At 42.4% G+C, this 24,827-nt stretch overlaps 1 protein-coding gene and 1 pseudogene across 3 annotated transcripts in view; one reads left to right on the top strand and one right to left on the bottom strand.

The window, feature by feature from the left end:
• Positions 1–24,827, top strand: part of LOC126249614 (glycine receptor subunit alpha-2-like) — a 477,560-nt gene that overhangs the window by 264,049 nt on the left and 188,684 nt on the right. The gene's annotated exons all lie outside the window — the stretch shown is intronic.
• Positions 4,412–4,529, bottom strand: LOC126250517 (5S ribosomal RNA; annotated as a pseudogene).

A 24,827-nucleotide genomic window follows, 5' to 3' on the forward strand; every position in this document is an offset into this window, starting at 1 on the left:
TTCTGGCCACCCACAGCCCTCCGGTCACCCAAATATTCCAGCAGCAGAACAGTAAACGAAACAGTTCTAAGCCAATTTATTCTAAGATATTTTATCTTTAAGTAACATCTGTGTGCATAAGCCTGGTGATGAGCTTAAAATGTGACTGATAGCATAAAACAAAAAATTACAAATAATTAACGAGTATACCTGGTTGCCACAAAAGTTGTGACAATATTTAGTTACAATGTAGATGCTTCAAATTATGGGAATCACAGTCCCGAAAAACAGCTACACTTCGCTGAGGGATGCAAAATAAAAAATACATACACATCATTATTCAGTAAAATTTATGAAGTGTGTGGCAGGAAGCACCATGTATTAAGGTTTCTTAGCGTCCCATTCACGGATTGCGCATGGGAAGAGTGAATCCTTGTAAACCTCTTGGCGACCAGTTATTTGCTTACTTTTTATATCGTGTTTCATCGAGAGCCGGTCAGTTAGCAATTTGTAACATTTCTGTTTTACTGTCTCGCCATTATATCCGCCTGTCATCACTCGATCGCCCTTCTTTGGATACGCTCAATGTCCGTTGTTAGTTAGAGCTGGTACGGGTCCCATATTCAAGTATAGGTCATACTAATGGTTTGTATGCAATCTCTTTTGTGCACAAACTGCAATAGCCTACCAATGAAACACAGTATTCTCTTTTCTTTATGTACCATTCAGCTTATGTAGTCGTTCTACTTATCTATAAACATATTTTCAAATATTCGATGAAATGCTAACTGTAGCTGATACTGAAGACAAAGACCGCCACGTTTTCACGTTTCAAGAATTGCGCTACTCTTCATTGTCCCATAGTATGAGCACCTTGCCAGGTTTTGCTTGGAGGTCCCGTTACTTGTAGTTGGAATGTTCACTCCCTACTACATTTATGTCCATCGATCTTGGTTTCCACACGCTACATCGTGACCCGCCCAGTTTCTATCAGGCAGCGACACAGAATATACACTACTGGCCATTAAAATTGCTATACCAAGAAGAAATGCAGATGATAAACGGGTATTCATTGGACAAATATACTATACTAGAACTGACATGTGATTACATTTTCACGCAATTTGGGTGCATAGATCCTGAGAAATCAATAACGGCCTTGATACGCATGGACATTGAGTCAAACAGAGCTTGGATGGCGTGTACAGGTACAGCTGCCCATGCAGCTTCAACACGATACCACAGTTCATCAAGAGTAGTGACTGGCGTATTGTGACGAACCAGTTGCTCCGCCACCACTGACCAGACGTTTTCAGTTGGTGAGAGATCTGGAGAACGTGCTGGCCAGGGCAGCAGTCGAACATTTTCTGTATCCAGAAAGGCCCGTACAGGACCTGCAACATGCGGTCGTGCATTACCCTGCTCAAATGTAGGGTTTCGCAGGGTCGAATGGAGGGTAGAGCCACGCGTCGTAACACATCTGAAATGTAACGTCCACTGTTCAAAGTACCATCAATGCGAACAAGAGGTGACCGAGACTTGCAACCAATGGCACCCCATACCATCACGCCGGGTGATACGCCAGTATGGCGATGACGAATACACGCTTCCAATGTGCGTTCACCGCGATGTCGCCAAACACGGATGCGACCATCATGATGCTGTAAACATAACCTGGATTCATCCGAAAAAATGAAGTTTTGCCATTCGTGCTCCCAGGTTCGTCGTTGAGTACACATCCTGTCTGTGATGCGGCGTCAAGGGTAACCGCAGCCATGGTATCCGAGCTGGTAGTCCATGCTGCTGCAAGCATCGTCGAACTGTTCGTGCAGATGGTTGTTGTCTTGCGAACGTCCCCATCTGTTGACTCAGGGATCGAGACGTGGCTGCACGATCCGTTACAGCCATGCGGATAAGATGCCTGTCATCTCGACTGCTAGTGATACGAGGCCGTTGGGATCCAGCACGGCGTTCCGTATTACCCTCCTGAACCCACCGATTCCATATTCTGCTAACAGTCATTGGATCTCGACCAAGGCGAGCAGCAATGTCGCGATACGATAAACCGCAATCGCGATAGGCTACAATCCGACATTTATCAAAGTCGGAAACGTGATGGTACGCATTTCTCCTCCTTACACGAGGCATCAAAACAACGTTTCACCAGGCAACGCCGGTCAACTGCTGTTTGTGTATGAGAAATCCGTTGGAAACTTTCCTCGTGTCAGCACGTTGTTGGTGTCGCCACCGGCGCCAACCTTGTGTGAATGCTCTGAAAAGCTAATCATTTGCATATCACAGCATCTTCTTCCTGTTGGTTAAATTTCGCGTCTGTAGCACATCATCTTCTTAGTGTAGCAATTTTAATGGCCAGTAGTGTATTACTGCAATTTTTATAGAATAGAATTTTCTCATGACAACTTCATGATCTGCGAAATAAACTGAGATTTCAATTAAGACTATCCGCTGAATCATTAATATATAACGTGAGTGGCACATACGAGGGCGTGCTGAAAATTAAAGTCTTCGAATTTCTGGTGTGAAAACTCTTAAAGCTCTTTAAATAAAACATACGTTACTAACATTCTGCATCTTTATTCTTCATGTCTACATATTTACAGCCCTCTGCCAGTAGAGGGCTCAGAATTGTACCGTGTAACATGGCGATGTGAAACGAAACTATGTCGGTGCGTGAGTGGTAGAGTACTGTAACCAAGTTTCGAGTTCGCAGCGTTCGTGCAACAAGGAGCGCCCCCTCCTTCAGCACGACATTGCCATACAACACACGAGCGCTGCGACATCCGCGGCAATCCGACGACTTGAGTTCACTGTCATCGATCATCCTCACACAGCCCCGACTTCGCCCCATCCGGTTTTCATCCGGTTTCAAAACTTAAGAAACAACTTCGAGGACTTCACTTTGGTAGTGATGAGGCGGTACAATCAGAGGTGAGATTGTGACTCCGTCAACAACGTCAAACATTCTACAGTGACGGTATCAACAAACTAGTTTCTCGTAGGCTCTAACATCTGAGGTCATCAGTCCCCTAGAATTAGAACTACTTAAACCTATAACCTAAGGACTTCACACACAGCCATGCCCGAGGCAGGATTCGAACCTGCAACCGGAGCAGCGGCGCGGTTCCGGACTGAAGCGCCTAGAACCGCTCGGCCACAGCTTTCTCGTTGGGTTAAACGTGTTCGTCGCCAGGGTGACTATGTTGAGAAATAAATATTAAGTCATGAAGAATAAATATGTAGAATGTTAATGACATTTCTTTTGTTTAAAAAGCTGTAAGAGTTTACACATAAAGAAATTTCGGAAGCATTACTTTCCACCACGCCCTCGTATCTGTGCTGAATCCACGGTATGTTATGGCTAAGAGTGGAACTGATTCACTTGCAGCGTCTAGACGGGGTCTTCAGTGGGGTCTGGGACCTTTTTATCAGTTCAAGTAACCGTATGTATAGTCACATGTTATGTTTATCTATTCAACGTCTGTTTCGAGAGCTGAACTTGTGTTATCAACAGTTACATCGTTTGCGTTTCATCAAAGCTTTGTTTATTTCGGTCACACTCACACGTTATATAGACATAATTACGATGGATTTCGACTTGAGACAGTCTAACTGCAACGTCTCAGCTCAGGTAGGCATGTCTGATCTCGTGCTGCATATCCTCATGTCTTCGATGCTTGACTATCTAGCTGCCTTAAGATGACGTTTAGAAGTCTAAAGCCATATGCCACCTGTCTATGTTACGCGATTGCGTATGTAACGACTAAGACTTTCATTTCGAGTTTAGCTCTCGGTTTCGTTACCGTTAGAAAAATAGAAAAGCTGTCACCATCCGTTATTTATTATTTATCGTGTGACACACAAACTACAAGGGTTGGACAAAAATGTGGAAACCCCGCGAGGAATGGACGCTTGATCATAAATGCAGATGATATCCAAGCCTGCAGGTCGCGCTGTTGCATTTGACCACGAATGGAGCCTATGCCGTTTGCTCAACACATTAGAAGTGCCAGTCGTGACTAGGACAGTGTTCTGTGTAGTTGCGACTGCATTATGCAGGAGGTAAGTGAATTCTTCGAACGTGGTCAAGTTGTTGTTGCTCGTAAGGTGTGTGCTTTCGTAACCAAGATACCCAAAGTGTTTCAAGAGGCACCGTATCAAAGATTTATGCCCTATAGAGGGAAAGCGGAAGAACATCATCTGCTAAGTCACGACGTAGACGAACGCGTGTGTTAAGTGATGATTGCGAAATGCCGGTTTGTGCCCTCCTCAACTGAGGATGAGGATAGGAGGAGCGTGTGGTCAGCACACTGCTCTCCCAGTCGCTATGACGGTTTTCTTTGACCAGAGCCGCTACTTATCGGTCGAGTAGCTTCTCAATTGGATATCACGAGGCTGAGTGCACCCAGAAAAATGGCAACACCGCATGACGGCCCAGATGGTCTCCCATCCGAGTGCCGGCCACGCCCGACAGCGCTTAACTTCAGTGATCTGACGGGAACCGGTGTATCCACTGCGGCAAGGCCGTTGCCAACTGCATGAAAGGTAGTTACTAATTACAAATCAAAAGCTTGGTCCAGATAAATCCCAATACTTTTAACGATTCTTAGTGTGCACAAACCGATAAAGGACATTGCAAGATATCTAAGGGAGCACACAACAAAACATCGAAGTGAGACGCGAAAATAATTATCATAGGCAAAGAAAGGCATGAAAAAGACAATTTACCAAGAAAAAGAGTTCAATGCAAATTAACTTCCTGAAGTACTAATACCGCCAGAGATAGCCGCGAAATGAAACCAGTGTTCGATTGTTGTGACAGAAATATAAAATGAGATCACATGCAACCGTGCCTGTCCGCTTAGTCACGAAAAGCCAGTCGCGTGGTCTTAGGCGCCTTGTCACGGTTCGTGCTGCTCCCCCCCCCCCCGTCGGAGGTTCGATTCCTCCCTCGGACATGGGTGTGTATTGTCCTTAGCATAAGTTAGTTTAAGTAGTGTGTAAGCCTAGCTACCGATGACCCCAGCAGTTTGGTGCCATAGGAAAAGTGGTTCAAATGGCTCTGAGCACTATGCGACTTAACTTCTGGGGTCATGAGTCGCCTAGAACTTAGAACTAATTAAACCTAACTAACCTAAGGACATCACACACATCCATGCCCGAGGCAGGATTCGAACCTGCGACCGTAGCGGCCGCGCGGTTCCAGACTGTAGCGCCTTTAACCGCTTGGCCACCACGGCCGGCTAGGAAAAGTGGTTCAAATGGCTCTAAGCACTATGGGACTTAACATCTGAGGGCATCATTCCCCTAGACGTAGAACTATTTAACCCTAACTAACCTAAGGACATCACACACATCCATGCCCGAGGCAGGATTCGAACCTGCGACCGTAGCGGCCGCGCGGTTCCAGACTGTAGCGCCTTTAACCGCTTGGCCACCTCGGCCGGCTAGGAAAAGTGATTCAAATGGCTCTAAGCACTATGGGACTTAACATCTGAGGGCATCAGTCCCCTAGACGTAGAACTATTTAACCCTAACTAACCTAAGGACAACACACACATCCATGCCCGAGGCAGGATTCGAAACTGCGACCGTAGCAGCAGCGCGGTTCCGAACTGGGTCCCATAGGAACTTATCACAAATTTCCAATTTCCGTGAAAGGCCATACGAATTTTAATGAAGCGGGTGAAACATTTAACTTAGTTCAGCCCTAACCAGCCATAGCTTCTAGATATTCTCACTATTATCTCCATGTAGACGAGTAGATTGAGTGTTGCAGATGGATGTTTCGCCCCAGTTTGCTCTGCAAATGAACTCACTCTGTCTGCGTGTAAGTCTACCACTAGAGACGTCTGCGCAACGGCGTCTGTAACCAGAGCGCCGTTGGGATGACGTCTCCTACCAGAGTGAAATCTGCTATCAGAATGCTGATACGAAAATGACTGCCTGGTACTCGGCTGAGTTCTTTCACGAGAATGAAAAGTACCAGTCTTCCTGCTTGCTCTGCTCTGAGTCGTCATCGAAACAACATCGCCAAGCCGCGCGGTTTAGGGCTCCTTGCCACGATCCGTGCGGTTCTCCTGTCGGAGGTCCGAGACCTCCCTCGGGCATGGGTGTGTGTGTTGCCCGTACCGTTAGTTGGTTTAAGTTAGCTTCAGTAGCGTGTAGGCTTAGGAACTGATGACCTAAGTAGTTTGGTCCCATAAGGCCTCACCACAAATTTACCAAACATCGCCAACCGATGAGCACAAAGTTCGCTTGGCGCTAGCCAATAGTGTAATTCTTACACTTGTTAAATTTTCCCTCTGTACACAGCATAAAAATCGTCCCTTAATCGTTCGCTGTCCTGTTCGCACCATTCCGAGAATCACATGGAAGCAGGCCTACGCCAGAGCATCGTGTTTTTAACTACCAATACGCGATCATCTCTCAAAAAAATTTTGGACAGCAATCAGCGACCGCCATTTCTTAGCTGTCTTTTTCAGAACTCCCAAGTAGTAGCTTTCACGACCTTCATGTTTCTCCTTATTCCACTTTCCTTCCACGAACTCGATGGCCAACGCACAATGCCTTTTGCACAAAGTGCATTGCCGGAAGGGATACATGTAAAACGCCCATTATTGTAGGAGGTGTGTCGCCATGGCTATCTCTTTAGTGTATTCGTTGGGTCCATGTGTTGTCTTCCGCTTTCTAAATGTCTCGGAAGAAGACTGCTGCATCTGTGTACGCGGGGCTAGGGGGACAATGCGGTTCTGATTACATGCTTTGGGCAGCCAGGAGCGCCTCCGCCCTGGGTCGACATCATATCTCCATTGGTCCTACGATTGTTCTCAGTTCACAGCGGTCGCGGTCGGTCTCTTTCGCGGGAATGATCGTTCACAGTTCACTTCGGCCGGTATCGTTCCCGCCTCGGTCTCCTTCCTCGGTCTAGCTGCTCAGTTCCTCGTTCCAGCCTCTGACTAACTCGGTCACTTTCGTTCTTTTTTTGTGAAGCCATCCGGAGTTTAACTCTTTTATAATTGTATAACTTACATAAAAATTAAGTTGCGTGTAATACATTAATATTTTTCAGCCAACAGAAAAAGAAGTTTGTTTATCTCTTCGTTGTTTTGATCAACTGTAGAACACACATTTATCACTAGGAAAGTTGATTTTTTTCTTTGACCAATTAAATGAGCAGCTGCTGCTTTAATTTTATAGATGAAGTGTCATCTGCCTGATTTAATTATTAGTGTTTAACATAACATTTAATAACTTTTTAATTTTAGTATAAGAAAGTTTACATAAAACTTACGATTTTCGCATTTCTTACAAAAGTATAACATGACACTTAGACTTTTATTTTGCAAGTTTCGGTCTTTTCTTTGTGGTACCACCTAGTTTGATTTCGTAGTACAAAAAAAAAAAGAGTTGTACAGTATTTCGGTGTCTTTCCATTTAAAAATCGTAGAATACCGTATTTACTTTTTATCTAAAAACTATTGTTCAGAAGTAGCTTTATAACGAAATATTTTTCTTGCAACTTAATTATTAATACCGTATTGCTGCATTACCTTTAATGACACAACCTATAAACGTACTATTTACTTACCATTTGAGGCAAATATGACGAGAAAATTACTCTTTATTCTTCAATAAAATCTCTTTTTGCCCAGGACCTTATCTCAAATATTTATAGTTTCCGTTACTCGTTTTTTTTAATTATTTATTGCAGTGTTCCATGAGCTAGACATCTGTCTGAGCCGGATAATTTACAACCTTTAGTTTAGTAACTAGACGTCGAGTGTTGATGAGATTTCATTTTTATGTCACTGTGAAGAAACTGTCTTAAGGAACTTGTCAATCAAATATAATCTGTTTAAAGATACTCTTACTTTCTTAGAGAGGAACTGTTAAGTCATATTAGTTACACTTTTTTGAATTTGGTCGATTCATACTTGAAGCCTTATATGTTTTCGTATTTTTATTCTGCTTAATGATTCATTGTAGTGACCTTTTTCGTTTATGATCCAGAAGATTGATTTTTTTCGTCTTTGATTCAGAATAGCGAGGCGTCAGAACGCGATACGGGAACCATAAATGATTTTTCAGTTTCTGTAAAGCCACACGTGGTGTATCACTATCCATGATCTGATATACGTATACAAAGTTTCGAAAGAATTCTGAAATCCAAATATGATGCTTTGGCTTCTCAAACGGGACAAGATCATGCTTAGATTTACATACTGGTAAGAAAAATACGAACAGAACAAACTGCAGACCCTTCCTGTGGTCGTAATTCAACTTCATCACGGAATACAATCTTTTGAATACACACATGGCTTTCGCCATCCACCTTGATGATGGATCAGCTTTAAACTACTAGTGAACTTCAATTTTCTTTTATTTTCAGATACATATTCATATAAAATTTGCATTTTAAGTACATTAATACGTATTTATTGAATTGTTGACTTTCATATTAGTTTCATTCTAGTCTGTTAATGGCTGCCTGTGTTCGCTCAGGAGTTCTCTTTCTCAAATAATAGACGACTGATTTCATGTGGGAACCTTGGTGCCCGTTTCAGTTCATCAAAAATTGGTTATCTTTTTCGACTGTACAGATCTTCAAATCGATGATGTGCGCTATGTCGTGAAGATTTTGAAAAAAAAAAAAAAAGTCTTGCTTCCTTTCACTTAGGAAGTTCCGACGATCTCCGAGCATATTTATGTAGTTGCCTCCGTTGTTGTTACAAAGCTTCTAATTTTAGTATTCGTTGCTCTGTTCTGATGGCACTGTATTCGGCAAATCTAGAAATATGGAATCAGTTTGAGACCCCCTGTCGATATCACTCATTACTTTATGAGAATAATATTTTCTAAATCCGTGCTGACTATGCTCAAGGAAATTCATAATGTTCGAATACAGCACATGTTCGAAAATCAGACTGCAAATCAATGCCAGTAATATGGCTCTACAATTCAGCGGATTGCTTCTATTTCCCTTCTTGCGTATTGTTGTAACCTGTGAAACTTCTCTGGCTTCAGGTACAGACCTTTCGTCGAGCGAGCAGTAGTATATGAATGCTAGAAATGGATTTATTTCATCAGCATACCCCCTAAGGGACCTAATTCGTAAACGATGTGGGCCGGAGGAATTCACTTTCTACTTTCAGATTCACTGAACGTTTCTCGCATTGCTCTCCTTAAACTCATTTTCGATTGGTTTAGCTTTTGTTTGTCAACTAGGCTTTGACTTCGATTAAATGAAGCTCTCTTTGCATTTGTAGCGACTTTCTAATACGGTTGTTTTCCCAGAAGGAACGTCGTAATGGCTGCTGCAGGGTGGTGGAGTCTTGGCCAGAGTTGCACTGCGGCACGCACTCGAGTACGCTCTCCCGCAGTGGCCAGCCGCGGCATCTCGAGACGAAAGGGCGGCTTGCTCGCCATGCGGGGGACGTGTGAATAAGAAAGCTGTGACGCAAGCGGCGGCTCTCGAGCGCGCGTGCCGTATCGCGGCCATCTCCCCGCGCTCGCCGCCGGCGCTCCTGTTCGGGCCGCGCTCCAGAACGGTCGGCTAATTCGCTGTCAACCGAGCCAGACTGCGATCAGCTCACTCTCCACGGGAAGCCGCACAATGGCACAGTGACTGATAGCTGGAGAGAAATACACAGCTGAGGTCGCCTTAGGCTTATGCTGGGCAATCCGACGACCGAGAGGTGGCAAGCTTTTTTTTTCTGTTCTGTCCACTCTCCAAAAGGGATGTCCAATTCTATGACAACCGAGCCAGGGTATGATCAGCTCACCCTCCACTGGAAACCGTAGAAATTCGCAGTGACTGATAGCTGGCAGGAAATACACACCTGAAATCACCTTAGACTTGTACTGGGCAATCCGATGACGCAAGTTCTCGATTGCAACGTGTCTCGAGTTCTCTCGAGAACTAACGCCGAGTATTCGAATATCACATCCGAGAACGAGAGTTTCTGTTTCACGTTGCGGATCGCCCTGTGTGGGCAGCAGTCGAGACCAGAACGAAAACAGTCGTTGGCTGCTTGCTATCAGGCACAGACCCACTGAAACTATTCATATTTTTAAATACGTCAATTTCCCAACCCTTTAGTCAGTTTATGGTGGATAATATAGCATGAAAACTAACGGTCTCGGAAATGGCAAGTAATTCCAGTTCGTAGGTTCATTCCTGACAGATGGACCGGCGGACAGACCGGCTATAAAAAACATTCCAGACACCTTAAGGCAAGACAGAAAGCCAAGACGTTCCACTGAAGAAAAAGAAAGGAAGATTTACATTACCCAAAAGTAGGTGAAAAAGACAGAAACGAACAGCATTCGCCGCGCGGGATTAGCCTAGTGGTCTAAGGCGCTGCAGTCATGGACTGTGCTGCTGGTCCCGGCGGAGGTTCGAGTCCTCCCTCGGGCATGGACGTGTGTGTTTGTCCTTAGGATAATTTAGGTTAAGCAGTGTGTAAGCTTAGGGACTGATGACTTTAGCAGTTAAGTCACATAAGATTTCACACACATATGAACATTTTTGAACAAACAGCATTTTACCGGCCGCGGTGGTCTCGCAGTTCTAGGCGCGCAGTCCGGAACCGTGCGACTGCTACGGTCGCAGGTTCGAATCCTGCCTCGGGCATGGATGTGTGTGATGTCCTTAGGTTAGTTAGGTTTAAGTAGTTCTAAGTTCTAGGGGACTGATGACCACAGCTGTTAAGTCCCATAGTGCTCAGAGCCAACCTTCCCTCATCACAGTGGCCGAAGATGAAATGTATTTTGAAAATCACCTTAGATCACGAGGACACTGAGACCCCTAACAGAACAGAGTCCTGGAATCATGCCTGGTTGTTCTCGTAAAAGTGCTCATTTCTAATTGTGTATTTGTTTCCGTGTTTCCAGCTGCTTCTTATTACGTGAACTTCGGCAACAGCTTTCAGTTGTTTATTTATTTTTCAAAAAAGGAAGTTGCATTGAAAACTATTTTTTAAAAATCATTAGTAATTATTTTTATTTTGTATTGAATTGACATAACCAAATAGAACTCCGCTAAAAAAAAAAATCCATTAATTTCGCTGCAAATCCTTCGATAGACGCACGGTGGGTTACTTAATTTCGGAGATCGTACTAATTGTGACTATCTTCCTAAGGCATGTAAAATTTTAGAAAATGCGTTACATCGTGCTGTCTGTAATAATGTTAGTTTATTTTGCTACCCGATGAACCATCATCAACGGCAGGAAAATTATCACAGGTATATCTAATGCCATACATGCTCTGACATGTTACCACAGAGAACCATAATTGTCAAGAAAATCAAAAATTGTGACAAGATAAAAATGTGATATTTTAATCTCCTCACGTCACAATTTAATAAGCTACCACAGAAAATCAAAAATTGTGACAAGATTAAAATGTCACATTTTAATTTTGTCACAATTTAATAAGCTAGCACAGAAAACGATGATTTCCAAGAAATCAAAATTGAGACAAGATTAAAATATGACGGCACATCATAAAGTAACATTATTACAGACAGCACAGTGTTATGTATTTTCTATAATTGTGGCCAATTACAAAAAAGATAAAGTTACAGCGGCAATACGAGACTTTAATAAGCAAAAGGATAATTTTTTTACCAAATAATTTTCTTAAAATAGAATGAAATAGACTGCCTACCAAAGAAAAATGATAATCAAAAATAGTGCTCTTTTTCATAGAAAAAATTAAATATCCGGAAAACTAATTTCAGAATCGGATGTATCTTCGGTTAATTTACATAAAACTATTTTCATATGAAGCACAGTAGATGGCACGAAGTCCCACATTTTGAATACAGGGAAATACTCATCCGAGTAGTGATAACAATTTGCTACGTGCTTGAAGCCTACGGTGCCCGTAGCAGCTACGATGCGCTCAAACTAATTGGGAGGTACGTCGCCCCATGTGGGCGACGGTGCACATAGCACTACTTTAGACAAGTAATGGTTCATATTTCAAGAAAGTGCTTCTAAAACTGTTGTTCATGTTATTTATTTAATTTTAGTTGTTTATGTTGGTGATTATAGGTGGTAAAAGTACTCTGTGGCCACCCTGTGGGTTATATACCGTCTTTTGCGGTTTTTGGTTTTCTACATCTCGCAAAAGCGAATCTTCACAACGTGAAAACGATAATGTATTTAGTGTCAGTGAAGTTCAGTATGCTAAAAATCCAACACCTGCGTATAGAACAACATTATGAATGAAGTACGAAACAAAAAATCGTGAAGAGTAATTGTAATTTAATACTATTTGATAGTAGTAATTGAAAACATGAGAACTGTTTTATATCTAGACAAACAGATTTCTATGAAAAATCACAATGTTACAATGACCACTGGAGATAGTTCGAAATAAAGCAAAACCCGTATGGTGGAAAGAAGATGCACGAGTACGGGTCATAGACGCATGGTTGACGACATATGGAAGATTGGGGGTGGCTGTGAGTCGTGCACGGATAGCCAACTGGTAATGCGACAGCTCGCGATAAGAGGGAAATCCGGAGTCGAGTCCCGGGTCAGTACAAATTTTCATTGTCGTCATTCAGTCTACAGCTGATGGTAGTCCTTATTCGCAATTGCGAATACATTTAATGTATATTGTGTAACATTGTTCGATGTTTCCATCCAAATTTGTTGATAAATTTTTGTTATACACTGTATATCTTTGTAATCCGGATGAAAAGAGTTGTAACTTCGTTGTCGTCTTACACACAACGTGTAAGAGAGATTGTTCAATGATTTGAAATAAAGGACATACATATGTGATGTGATATTAACAATGAATTAAGTAAACAGTCTTCTAGATAGGGATGAACAAGGGAGTATAGTTTGATTGTTTGCAACGCTCTACACACTACTTTGGACAAATTTCAAATTAAAATTACAGTTCTCCATCAAATCTGCATCTACATGACTGCCCTGTAGTTGACACTTAAGTGCTTGGCAGAGGGTTAATCGAAGTATCTTCAGACTATTCCTCTACCGTTACGCTCTTGAACAGTGAGTGGGAAAAATGAACGTTTAAATCTTTCCGTGCGAGTTTTGATTTCTCTTATTTTATTACGATGATTATTTCTCCCTATGTAGGTGTTTGTCAACAGAATATTTTCCTATATAGAGGAGAAATTTTATGAATGAAATTTCGTGAAAAGATCACGCCGCAACGAAAAAGTCTGTGTTTTAATGATTGCCACCCCAACTCGTGTATTACCTCCCTAATACTCTTTCCCTCGTTTCGTGATAATAGAAAACGAACTGCCGTTCTTTGAACGTTTTCGGCGTCCTCAGTAATCCTATATGGCAAGGATCCCACACCGCGCAGCAGTACTCTAGCAAGCGACGGACAAGTGTAGTGTAGGCAGCCTCATTAGTAGATATCTTGAACCCTCTAATTGTTCTGCAAATAAGACGCTAAGTTTGGTTCGCCTTCTCTGTATCATTTTCTATGCCATGGTTCCAGTTTAAGTTATTCGTTATTGTAATCTCTAGGTATTGAGTTTAATTTGTACTAATTACCGTGCAAGCTAAATTTAAAGGATTTCTTAATTACTCGTTTGGATGACTTATATTCCACGTTTACATTACAGGCTACTAACGGTGCTCAACGTGACGATCAACCGCATCCAAGACAGCGTGGAATCGTACTAGAGATACCGGTTCACAACCGTTCGCAGGACTTTTCGAAAAGATGGACCGTGAAATGTTCAGCTGTCGTGACACACAAAAAAAAAGGTTAAAATGGCTCTGAGCATTATGGGACTTAACTTCTAAGGTCATCAGTCCCCTAGAACATAGAACTACTTAAACCTAGCTAACCTAAGGACATCACACACATCCATGCCCGGGGCAGGATTCGAACCTGCGACTGAAGCGCCTAGAACCACTCTGCCACACCGGCCGGCTTCGAATATAGTCCTGCTCACCTTTTCCAGACCCATGTTGACTGCCTGCACTCTGGTTTCATCCCTACGTCGCCGTACCAGTACCGGTGCCTAATGGAAAGTCTTGACACTAACATTATTAACAACGCGAATCTTGCAGTGCACAGTCTGAACATCGTTCCTATACAGTTGTCTCACGTAGCGGAAGTTTAATTATATCCTCCACGTAAATCATGATATTATGATGGCTTTACTAGACGAAAAGACTCGAGGGTTTAGCCGAGCGGTCTAAGGCGCTGCAGTCATGGACTGTGTGGCTGGTCCCGGTGGAGGTTCGAGTCCTCCCTCGGGCATGGGTGTGTGTGTTTGTCCTTAGGATAATTTAGATTAAGTAGTGTGTAAGCTTGGGGACTCATTACCTTAGCAGTTAAGTCCCATAAGATTTCACACACATTTTTGAACTAGACGGTAAACGATAGCACCATCTGCAAACAGTCTGAAGGGCTGCACAGAGTGTCTCCTAAATCGTTTATACATAAATGTGGAATCAATCTGAGATCCGCTGTCGACGTCATCAGTTCCTTCATAAGAATGAACAACTAGTTGTGTTTAATAAGAACGACATTTTCTAAATCCGAGCTGACTATGTGTCAAAAGCTCGTTTTCTTCGAGGTAATTCGCAGTGATCGAACATAGTATATGTTCAAAATCCTACTTCAAAACGACGTCAGTGAAAGGGTTCTGTAATCCAGTATATTACTCCTATTTACTCTCTTGGGTATTGGTGAGGCCTGTGTAACCTTCCAGTCTTTAGGTGCGGATCTTTGTAGAGCTCGTGATTGTAAGTAATTGCTAAGTATGAAGCTATTAAATCAGCATAGACGGCCCATTTTGGACACACACACCTCACAAAAATGAGCGGTAGTTGATACTACCAGCAGAAATACAGAATGAGATGGTAATGAGAGGGTATTGATGAATCTAGCGATGTATTCTAGCTCAGAAAAAACTGTGTTCTTTGATACAGGTAGCTGAGGTCAATGGAATTTGGAAGCTAAGGCAGGTACTGCAAAGAGATACTGTAGACAAATGAAACTTATAAATCCACTTAGAGTGTAGCGTATCGTGTATTAGAGTAGCGGTGGTTTTCGGAGTTGCACGCCAACAGTCGTTATAAATACACATACAGTACCATGGAGGGGGGCCATAGCGGTTGCACACTCCCATCGTTGATGGGGCTATGGGGAATGCAGTTGTGTGTTTAATTAGAGCAATTGCAATGTGAGGCATTTTTTCCTAAAAGATCTAGAGATCTTTTTATTCAGTTACCACTTGCTCACACAGTTTCATCTGGCATTTGTGACTGTTATCAGTACCTATGTTTTTATTTACACCTACATCTACATCTACATGATTACTTTGGATTTCACAATTAAATGCCTGGCAAGAGGTTCGTCGAACCATCTTCAAGCTATTCCTTTACCGTTACACTCTCGAACAGCGCACGGGAAAAACTAACACTTACATCTTCCTGTGCGAGCACTGATTTCTCTTGATTTATTATGATGATCATTTCTCCCTATGGAGATGGATGATGACAAAACATTTTCACTCTCTGAAGAGAAAATAGGCAATTGAAATTTCACGAGAAGATCTTGTCGGAGCCAAAAACGCCTTTGTTGTAATGATTACCACCCCAACTTACGTATCATATCCGTGGCACTCTGTCCCCCATTCCGCGATAACACAAAACAAGCTGCCCGTCTCTGAGCTTCTTCGATGTCTACGGCGATTTTATCTGATGCGGATCCCACACCCACACCAGTACTCCAGAAGAGGGCGGATAAGCGTAGTGTAGGCGTCTCTTTGGTGGACCTGTTGCATTTTCTAAGTGTTCTGGCAATAACTCGCACTCTTTGGTTGGCTTTCCCCACAACATTATCTATGTCACCTTTCCAGTTTAAGTTATTCGTAACTGTAATCCCTAAGTTCAAAAATGGTTCAAATGGCTCTGAGCACTATGGGACTTAACTTCTAAGGTCATCAGTCCCCTAGAACTTAGAACTACTTAAACCTAACTAACCTAAGGACATCACACACATCCATGCCCGGGGCAGGATTCGAACCTGCGACCGTAGCGGCCGCGCGGTTCCAGACTGTAGCGCCTTTAACCGCTTGGCCACCACGGCCGGCAATCCCTAAGTATTTAATGAATTTACAGCTTTTACGTTTGTGTGATTTATCGTGTAACCGAAATTTCCTTTTACTACTCATGATGGTGACTTCATACTTTTCATTATTTATAGTCAATTTCCACTTTTCGGCCATACAGATATCTTGTCTAAATCGTTTTGCAATTTGTTGTGATCATCTGACGACTTTACAAGACGGTAACTGATAGCATCATCTGCAAACAAGATCAAAAAGCTGCCAAGATTGTCTCCTAAATCTTCTATGTAGATCAGAAATAGCAGATGCCCATAACACTTTCTTTGGGAACCCCAGATATTACATCTGTTTTTCCCGGTGACCTTCCGTCAGTTCCTACGAACTGTGACCTTTCTGATGGGAAGTCACGAATCCAGTCGCACAGCTGAGACTATACTTCAGAGGCACGCAATTGGATTAGAAGTCGCTTGTGAGTTACGGTCCAAAAAGCCTTCTGAAAATCTAAAAATGTGTTATCAATGTGACATCCCATGTCGATAGCACTCATTACTTCGTGAGAATGAAGGGCTAATTTTGTTTCACAAGAACTATATTTTCTGATTCCCTATTGGCTACTTGTCAATAAATCGTTTTCTTCGAGGTAATTCATTATGTTCAAGCGCAGTGTACTTTGTTCCAAAAGTGTACTGCAAACCGACGTTAGCGATATGGGTCTGTAATTCAGCGGATCACTCCTATTTTCTTTATTGGTTACTGGTATCACTTGTGCTACTATCCAGTCTTTAGGTACAGATTTTTCGATGACGGAGCGGTTCTATATGGTTCGTAAGTATGGAGTTATTGTATCAGCATACTATGAAAGGAACCTGACTAGTATACAATCTGGCCAGGACACCTTGCCTTTATTAAGTGATTTAAGCTGCTTTACTACACCGAGCATATTTACTTCTAAATTACTTATGTGGGCAGTAGTTCCTGATTCGAATTCTGCAATATTTACTTCGTCTTCTTCGATGAAAGAATTTCAGTAAGTCGTGTTGTATAACTCTCCTTTAATGGCACTGTCAATCGCAACATCACCATTGTTATCGCGGAGTGGAGGTATTGACTGTGTCTTGCCGCTGGTGTACTTTACATACGACCAGAATCTCTTTGGGTTTTCTGCCATATTTTAAGACAGAGTTTCGTTATGGAAGCTGTTAAAAGCATCTTGCATTGAAGGTTACGCTAAATTTCGAACTTATGTAAACTTTGCCAATATTGGGTATTTGGCGTTCTTGTAAATTTGACATGCTTTTTCTCGTTGCTTCTGCAACAGTGTTCTGACCTGTTTTGTGTACCATGGGGGATCAGTACCATATCTTAATAATTTATTTGGTATATATTTCTCAACTGCAGTCCATACTATTTCTCTGAATCCAAACCAGATCTGGTCTACGCTTAAATATTCAAATTGTAAAGAGTGGAAACTGTCTCTTAGGAAGAAGCCAAGTAATTTTTATCTGCTTTTTTAAATGGATGAATTTTGCGTTTATTTTTGGAGGGTTTGGGTATTACACTATTCAGTCTCGCTAGATTGAAGTCACCACCAACTATAATTGTATGAGTGGGGCACCTTTTTGAAATGAGACTTAAGTATTCTTTGAACTGTTCAGCAACTAGATCACCTGAGTCGGTTGGGGGGGGGGGGGGGGGGAGCAGTAAAAGGAACCAATTATTAACAGCAGTGGGATACCCGATGGGGTGTCATTTCATTTCATAACAGGAACCCTTGGGTTATCATCATCGGCACCCTTACAACATAGCGGTACATCGACGATATTCTACGCCTCGTTTTGTTGCCCATCACGCCAAGCCGCTGTTCGTCTTCATAATTGCCAAACCCTACCTTGGCCAGCAAGGTTCCGGAACTCTCCCCAAATGAGAACGTTTGGAGCGTTATGGGCAAGACATTCCAACCAACTTGGGATTTTACTATCTGACATTCAGTTGGAGAGAATTTGCAACGATATCCCTCAGGGGAACATACAATAAGTCTGTCAATCAATGCCAAGTCGAATAACTACTTGCACTAGGGCCAGAGGTGGACCAAAACTTTATTGACTTGCTCAATTTGTGGGGCTATTTATGTGGTGTCACAGCCAGACACCACACTTGCTAGGTGGTAGCCTTTAAATCGGCCGCGGTCCATTAGTATACGTCGGACCCGCGTGTCGCCACTATCAGTGATTGCAGACCGAGCGCCGCCACACGGCAGGTCTAGAGAGACTTCCTAGCACTCGCACCAGTTGTACAACCAGTCCGCCCCCGGTAGCTGAGTGGTCAGCGAAACAGACTGTCAATCCAAAGGGCCCGGGTTCGATTCCCGGTTGGGTCGGAGATTTTCTCCGCTCGGGGACTGGGTGTTGTGTCTTCCTAATCATCATCATTTCATCCCCATCGACGCGCAAGTCGCCGAAGTGGCGCCAAATCGAAAGACTTGCACCAGGCGAACGGTCTACCCGACGGGAAGCCCTCGTCACACGACACTTCATTTCAGTTGTACAACCGACTTTGCTAGCGATGGTTCACTGACAAAATACGCTCTCATTTGCCGAGACGATAGTTAGCATAGCCTTCAGCTACGTCATTTGCTACGACCTAGCAAGGCGCCATTATTAGTTGCTATTGATGTTGTAAAGAATGTACAGACAAGAGCTACGTTCAACATTAATGGATTAAAGTTAAGTATTCCACCAGTTACCTCCTTTTTTTCTGAAGTCTAAATTCCTTGTCCTGTTCCAGACCTCACGCCAGCCTGCGTGAGCTTAAACGCGTGCCTTTCGGCTTCCTCTTACATTAGTGGGTTGGCCCTCTTGCCAATCCACAACACTTTAGCTCAAATAAACCATCCAATTTTTCTGGAATTGTTGAAACTGTAATGATTTGTTCGTCTGTACATGTACATCAGATCTACCGATTTCCGGCCCATTTGGATAATTCCTTCGTGCTGCGCCGTCTGTGTGTGTGTGTTTTGTGTGTGTGTGTGTGTGTGTGTGTGTGTGTGTGTGTGTGTGTGCGTGTGTGTGTGTGTGTGTGTGTGCGCGCGCGCGCGCGTGTGTGTGTGTATGTTTCTTAGACTGTACTTCATGTTGCGTGTAATACTTCCTTCATTTAAATAACAATAAATTCAGGAGACACACTGATCTGCTTAGTTTTCTTACGCTTGACGTCCATCATTACTAAAGACCTGCTTGTTACTACAGCTTCACATTTCATCTTTGTCCACTACTGTTGTCCAATTTACGTCTTGTATCAGATTCATTATTTATACGCCTGTGTTTCTTTTCGCCTGCTTCATGTACTGCATTTTTAAATTTACTCCTTTCTTCCGTTAAATTTAATATCTCCTGTGTTATCCAAAAATTCATATTATGGCTTGTCTTTGAGCCTGTTTGATCGTTTACTGTCTTCACTATTTCATTTATCAGAGCTAACCTTTTGTCTTCTGATGTATTTATTTTCTCTATCTCTGTCAGTTGTTGCGTAAGGCTGCTCTCTTTGAAACTCTCAACAACCTCTCGTTATTTCAACTTATGCCTCTCCCATCTCCTTAAAATCCTATGTTTCTCCAATTTCGCAACTAACAAATTATGGTAAGAGTCCATATCTCCTCCTGCAAAAGTTTGGCATATTTAAAACATGGCCTATAAATTTTTCTCTTACATTATACAGTGTACTTCAGAATTCTTATTACAAGCTTCTAGAGGTTGTACAGGGGACTTAGTAGATAAGGTGTTATGACTCGATGCCCAGAAATGTGCCGTTTGGATGCAAAATAAGTTTGAAGATCTGACCACTTTCAAATTTACCGCTTCGCGGTACGCCCACGAACAGAGAAGATAGCACCACCATCAGTTCGTGTTGTATATATGACATCACATACCATTTACGTTCGACTACAACAACGGCTGCGAGAAACTGGCACTTTCGCAGTCAGGAAGGTTGACCGACTCTAAGGACGAGCAGCACCTTCAACTTTGAAGAGGGCGTCCGTTGTCAAGTAAACGAGAACAAATACTCGCAACATTGCCCATAGCATGGGTGTCTGTAGAGCACACGTCACAGCTCATTGTCTCCGCTCCATGAAGCAGGAGATCTGAAAGCGATCGGACCTTCAGACGTAAGTCACACACAAATCGCACATTTCCAGACATGAATGTCTTAACCTTCCCCATTACGTCCCCTCTATAACACATAGAATTTTGAAACACCCTGTACAAACTCTCTGAAACCTGTCAGTGTCCCCAGGTGCCTTCCACGCATACAACCTTACATCATAATAATCTGAAACCAATTTTTCGCGATGACAAAGTTATGCTCTCTGCAAACTTCTACCAAGCAGCTTCCCCTTTCAATCCTTTTTTGCAGTCAACACTCACCTAGTATTTTACCTGTTCCTTTTTCCTACTATCGAGCTCCAGCCCGTCATAATATTTAAATCTTCATCTCTCTTAATACAATGAATAACTTCCTTCATTACATCACACTTTTTTTCAGTCTGATTATCATCATCAGCACCAGCAGCAGCTGCGGAGCTACTAGGCATGTGTATGAGAAGTGGCCATACAGTTTTAATTATCACTTCGAAAAATAAAGTTCCGTAATTAATAGACACGAAGCCCACGCCTACTACAGTAGTGCCAACTAGCTCTGCAGATGATGAAGCAATTGATGAAATGTATGATGAGATAAAAGAAATTATTCAGGCAGTGAAGGGAGTCGAAAATTTAATAGTCATGGGTGACTGGAATTCAACAGTAGGAAAAGGAAGAGAAAGAAAAGTAGTAGGAGAATATGGATTAGGGCTAATAAATGAAAGAGGAAGCCGCCTGGTAGAATTTTGTACAGAGCATAACTTAATTATAGCTAACACTTGGTTCAAGAATCATGAAAGAAGGTTGTATACATGGAAGAACCCTGGAGATACTAAAAGGTTTCAGATAGATTATATAATGGTAAGACAGAGATTTAGGAACAAAGTTTTAAATTGTAACACATTTCCAGGGGCAGATGTGGACTCTGACCACAATCTATTGGTTATGAACTGTAGATTAAAACTGAAGAAACTGCAAAATGGTGGGAATTTAAGGAGATGGACCTGAATAAACTGAAAGAACCAGAGGTTGTACAGAGTTTCAGGGATAGCATAAGGGAACAATTGACAGGAATGGAGGAAAGAAATACAGTAGAAGAAGAATGGGTAGCTTTGAGGGATGAAATAGTGAAGGCCGCAGATTATCAATTAGGTAAAAAGACGAGGGCTAGTAGAAATCCTTGGGCAACAGAAGAGATACTAGATTTAATTGAGGAAAGGAAAAAATACAAAAATGCAGAAAATGAAGCAGGCAAAAAGGAATACAAACGTCTCAAAAATGAGATCGACAGGAAGTGCAAAATGGCTAAGCAGGGATGGCTAGAGCTCAAATGTAAGGATGTAGAGGTTTATCTCACGAGGGGGAAGATAAATACTGCCTACAGGGAAATTAAAGAGACCTTTGGAGAAAAGAGAACCACTTGTATGAATGTCAAGAGCTCAGATGGAAACCCAGTTCTAAGCAAAGAAGGGAAAGCAGAAAGGTGGAAGGAGTATATAGAGGGTCTATACAGTGGCGATGTTCTTGAGGACAATATTATGGAAATGGAAGAGGATGTAGATGAAGATGAAATGGGAGATATGATACTGCGTGAAGAGTTTGACCGAGCACTGAAAGACCTAAGTCGAAAGAAGGCCCCGGGAGTAGACAACATTCCATTAGAACTACTGACCGCCTTGGGAGAGCCAGGCCTAACAAAACTCTACCATCTGGTGAGCAAGATGTATGAGACAGTCGAAATACCCTCAGACTTCAAGAAGAGTATAATAATTCCAATCCCAAAGAAAGCAGGTGTTGACAGATTTGAAAATTACCGAACTACCAGTGTAATAAGTCACAGCTGCAAAATACTACCGCGAATTCTTTACAGACGAATGGAAAAACTGGTAGAAGCCGACCTCGGGGAAGATCAGTTTGGATTCCGTGAGGAATGTTGGAACACGTGAGGCAATACTAACCCTACTACTTATCTTAGAAGAAAGATTAAGGAAAGGCAAACCTACGTTTCTAGCATTTGTAGACTTAGAGAAAGCTTTTGACAATACTGACTGGAATAATCTCTTTCAAATTCTGAAGGTGGCAGGGGTAAAATACAGGGAGCAAAAGGCTATTTGCAATTTGTACAGAAATCAGATGGCAGTTATAAGAGTCGAGGGACATGAAAGGGAAGCTGTGGTTGGGAAGGGAGTGAGACAGGGTTGTAGCCTCTCCCCGATGTTATTCAATCTGTATATTGAGCAAGCAGTAAAGGAAACAAAAGGAAAGTTCGGAGTAGGCATTAAAGTCCATGGAGAAGAAATAAAAACTTTGAGGTTCACCGATGACATTGTAATTCTGTCAGAAACAGCAAAGGACTTGCAAGAGCAGCTTAACGGAATGGACAGTGTCTTGAAAGGAGGGTATAAGATGAACGTCAACAAAAGCAAAACTAGGATCATGGAATGTAGTCGAATTAAGTCGGGTGATACTGAGGGAATTAGATTAGGAAATGAAACACTTAAAGTAGTAAAGGAGTTTTGCTATTTGGGGAGCAAAATAACTGATGATGGTCAAAGTAGAGAGGATATAAAATGTAGACTGGCAATGGCAAGGAAAGCGTTTCTGAAGAAGAGAAATTTGTTAACATTGAGTATTGATTTAAGTGTCAGGAAGTCGTTTCTGAAAGTATTTGTATGGAGTGTAGTCATGTATGGAAGTGAAACATGGACGATAAATACGAGGGGCGTTCAGAAAGTAAGCTCCGATCGGTCGCGAAATGGAAACGACTATGAAAATCCGATAAAGCTTTGCACAGATGTGTTGGGTAGTGTCTCTAGTATAACCCCATTTAGCATCACGTCGCTCTTCTCATTTCTGAGCTCGCAGTGAGTGCGTAAAGATGTCTAGAAAATAGTGTCTGCCGCCGAGTACGAGGGCCTGGTGAGAAATTTCGCCTGAAGCTATGCAGCTAACATTACATAACTGTCGTGCTGTTTCTTCTTCAAGACAATTCTCAGCCGCATTCTGCAGGGGCAATGAAGATGCTCCTGCATCGTTTTCAAATGGAAATGTGAGATTACCCACAATACAGTCCGCAATTGTCTCCCCCTGAGTTTCATCTCTGGTCACATGAACCGCTGTCTTTGAAGACATTTTGACACAGACAACGAGGTGTAGGCCAGCGTGGAGAATTGGCGGAAAGCACTGGCGGCTGCCTTCTATGATGAGGCTATTGAAAAGTTGGTACAACGCTATGACAAAAGTCTAAGTCAGAACGGCGACTACGTAGAGAAGTAGCTGAAAGGTGTAGCTAATTGTTACAAGTAAAACATTTCTGATGTTCACTGTGGTTTCAATTTGGCAATCAATCGGAGCTTACTTTCTGAACAGGCCTCGTAGTTTAGACAAGAAGAGAATAGAAGCTTTCGAAATGTGGTGCTACAGAAGAATGCTGAAGATTAGATTGGTAGATCACATAACTAATGAGGAGGTATTGAATAGAATTGGGGAGAAGAGGAGTTTGTGGCACAACTTGACAAGAAGAAGGGATCGGTTGGAAGGACATGTTATGAGGCATCAAGGGATCACCAATTCAGTACTGGAGGGTAGCGTGGAGGGTAAAAATCGTAGAGGGAGACCAAGAGATGAATACACTAAGCAGATTCAGAAGGATGTAAGCTGCAGTAGGTTTTGGGAGATGAAGAAGCTTGCACAGGATAGAGTAGCATGGAGAGCTACAGCAAACCAGTCTCAACACTGAAGACCACAACAACAACAATTAATTTGGGATATGATTGGTGTTATAGGGCACTGAACGGTGAAGTCAACAGCGCCGTAATTAATTTTTGTCGTTTTGCATGTAGAATAGCTACTCGTCTAGCGGCGTGAAACAATATTGTGACGCACCGTTTTCAGTGTGTACGACGACTGCGTACATATATCTGCAAACAGACAAAACATTAATTGCCTAACTTTATTTTTTTGAGCTGATAACTGAAATCTTATGACTATCATTCGTACTTCTAATACTGGGATGGGTTGAGGCTTTGTGTTTATCTTGTCTGCGATTATTCGCTCACCGTGCCGTTCATAGTGGTTTACCCTCCTCATTCCCATTTTCCCCTTTCATCTTAGACCTACTCCTACATAACCCTATTTCATTTTGTGTTGATAACCATTTACTCACGAGACCGAAAATTCTATTCATCCTGCCACCGCATTTCAGTGATTCCAGAAATATCAAACTTCACATAATCCATTTCCCTTTTCAAGTTCTCTAAGCTATCTATACGATAAGGATCAAAGAGTTCGCGGTCAGTTCTGTAGAGCGCCAGATTTATTTTCTCTGATGACAAAATCCTCCTGAGTAGTCCCCATCGGGGACTATTTTACTGCCGGAATATTATACACAGGTTGATGTTAGCATCGTTAAGCCATACGGATGAGTTGCATCTCTTCGGGAAATAAACTAAGAGACCAAAAGTCAGGAGAAATTTGTTCCGTGTAAGACGGCCGAAATTTGCGAATAGATGTTGTGCATGGCGCGAGTTCAGACACGATATCTGAGCAGTCTATTGCAGACATTTGCGCAGTGAACAAGGCGGCACGTCACGAGTTCACAAACTTTGGAC

The sequence above is a fragment of the Schistocerca nitens genome, chromosome 3 (assembly GCF_023898315.1).
Source record: "Schistocerca nitens isolate TAMUIC-IGC-003100 chromosome 3, iqSchNite1.1, whole genome shotgun sequence".
Classification (NCBI taxonomy): Eukaryota; Metazoa; Arthropoda; class Insecta; order Orthoptera; family Acrididae; genus Schistocerca; species Schistocerca nitens.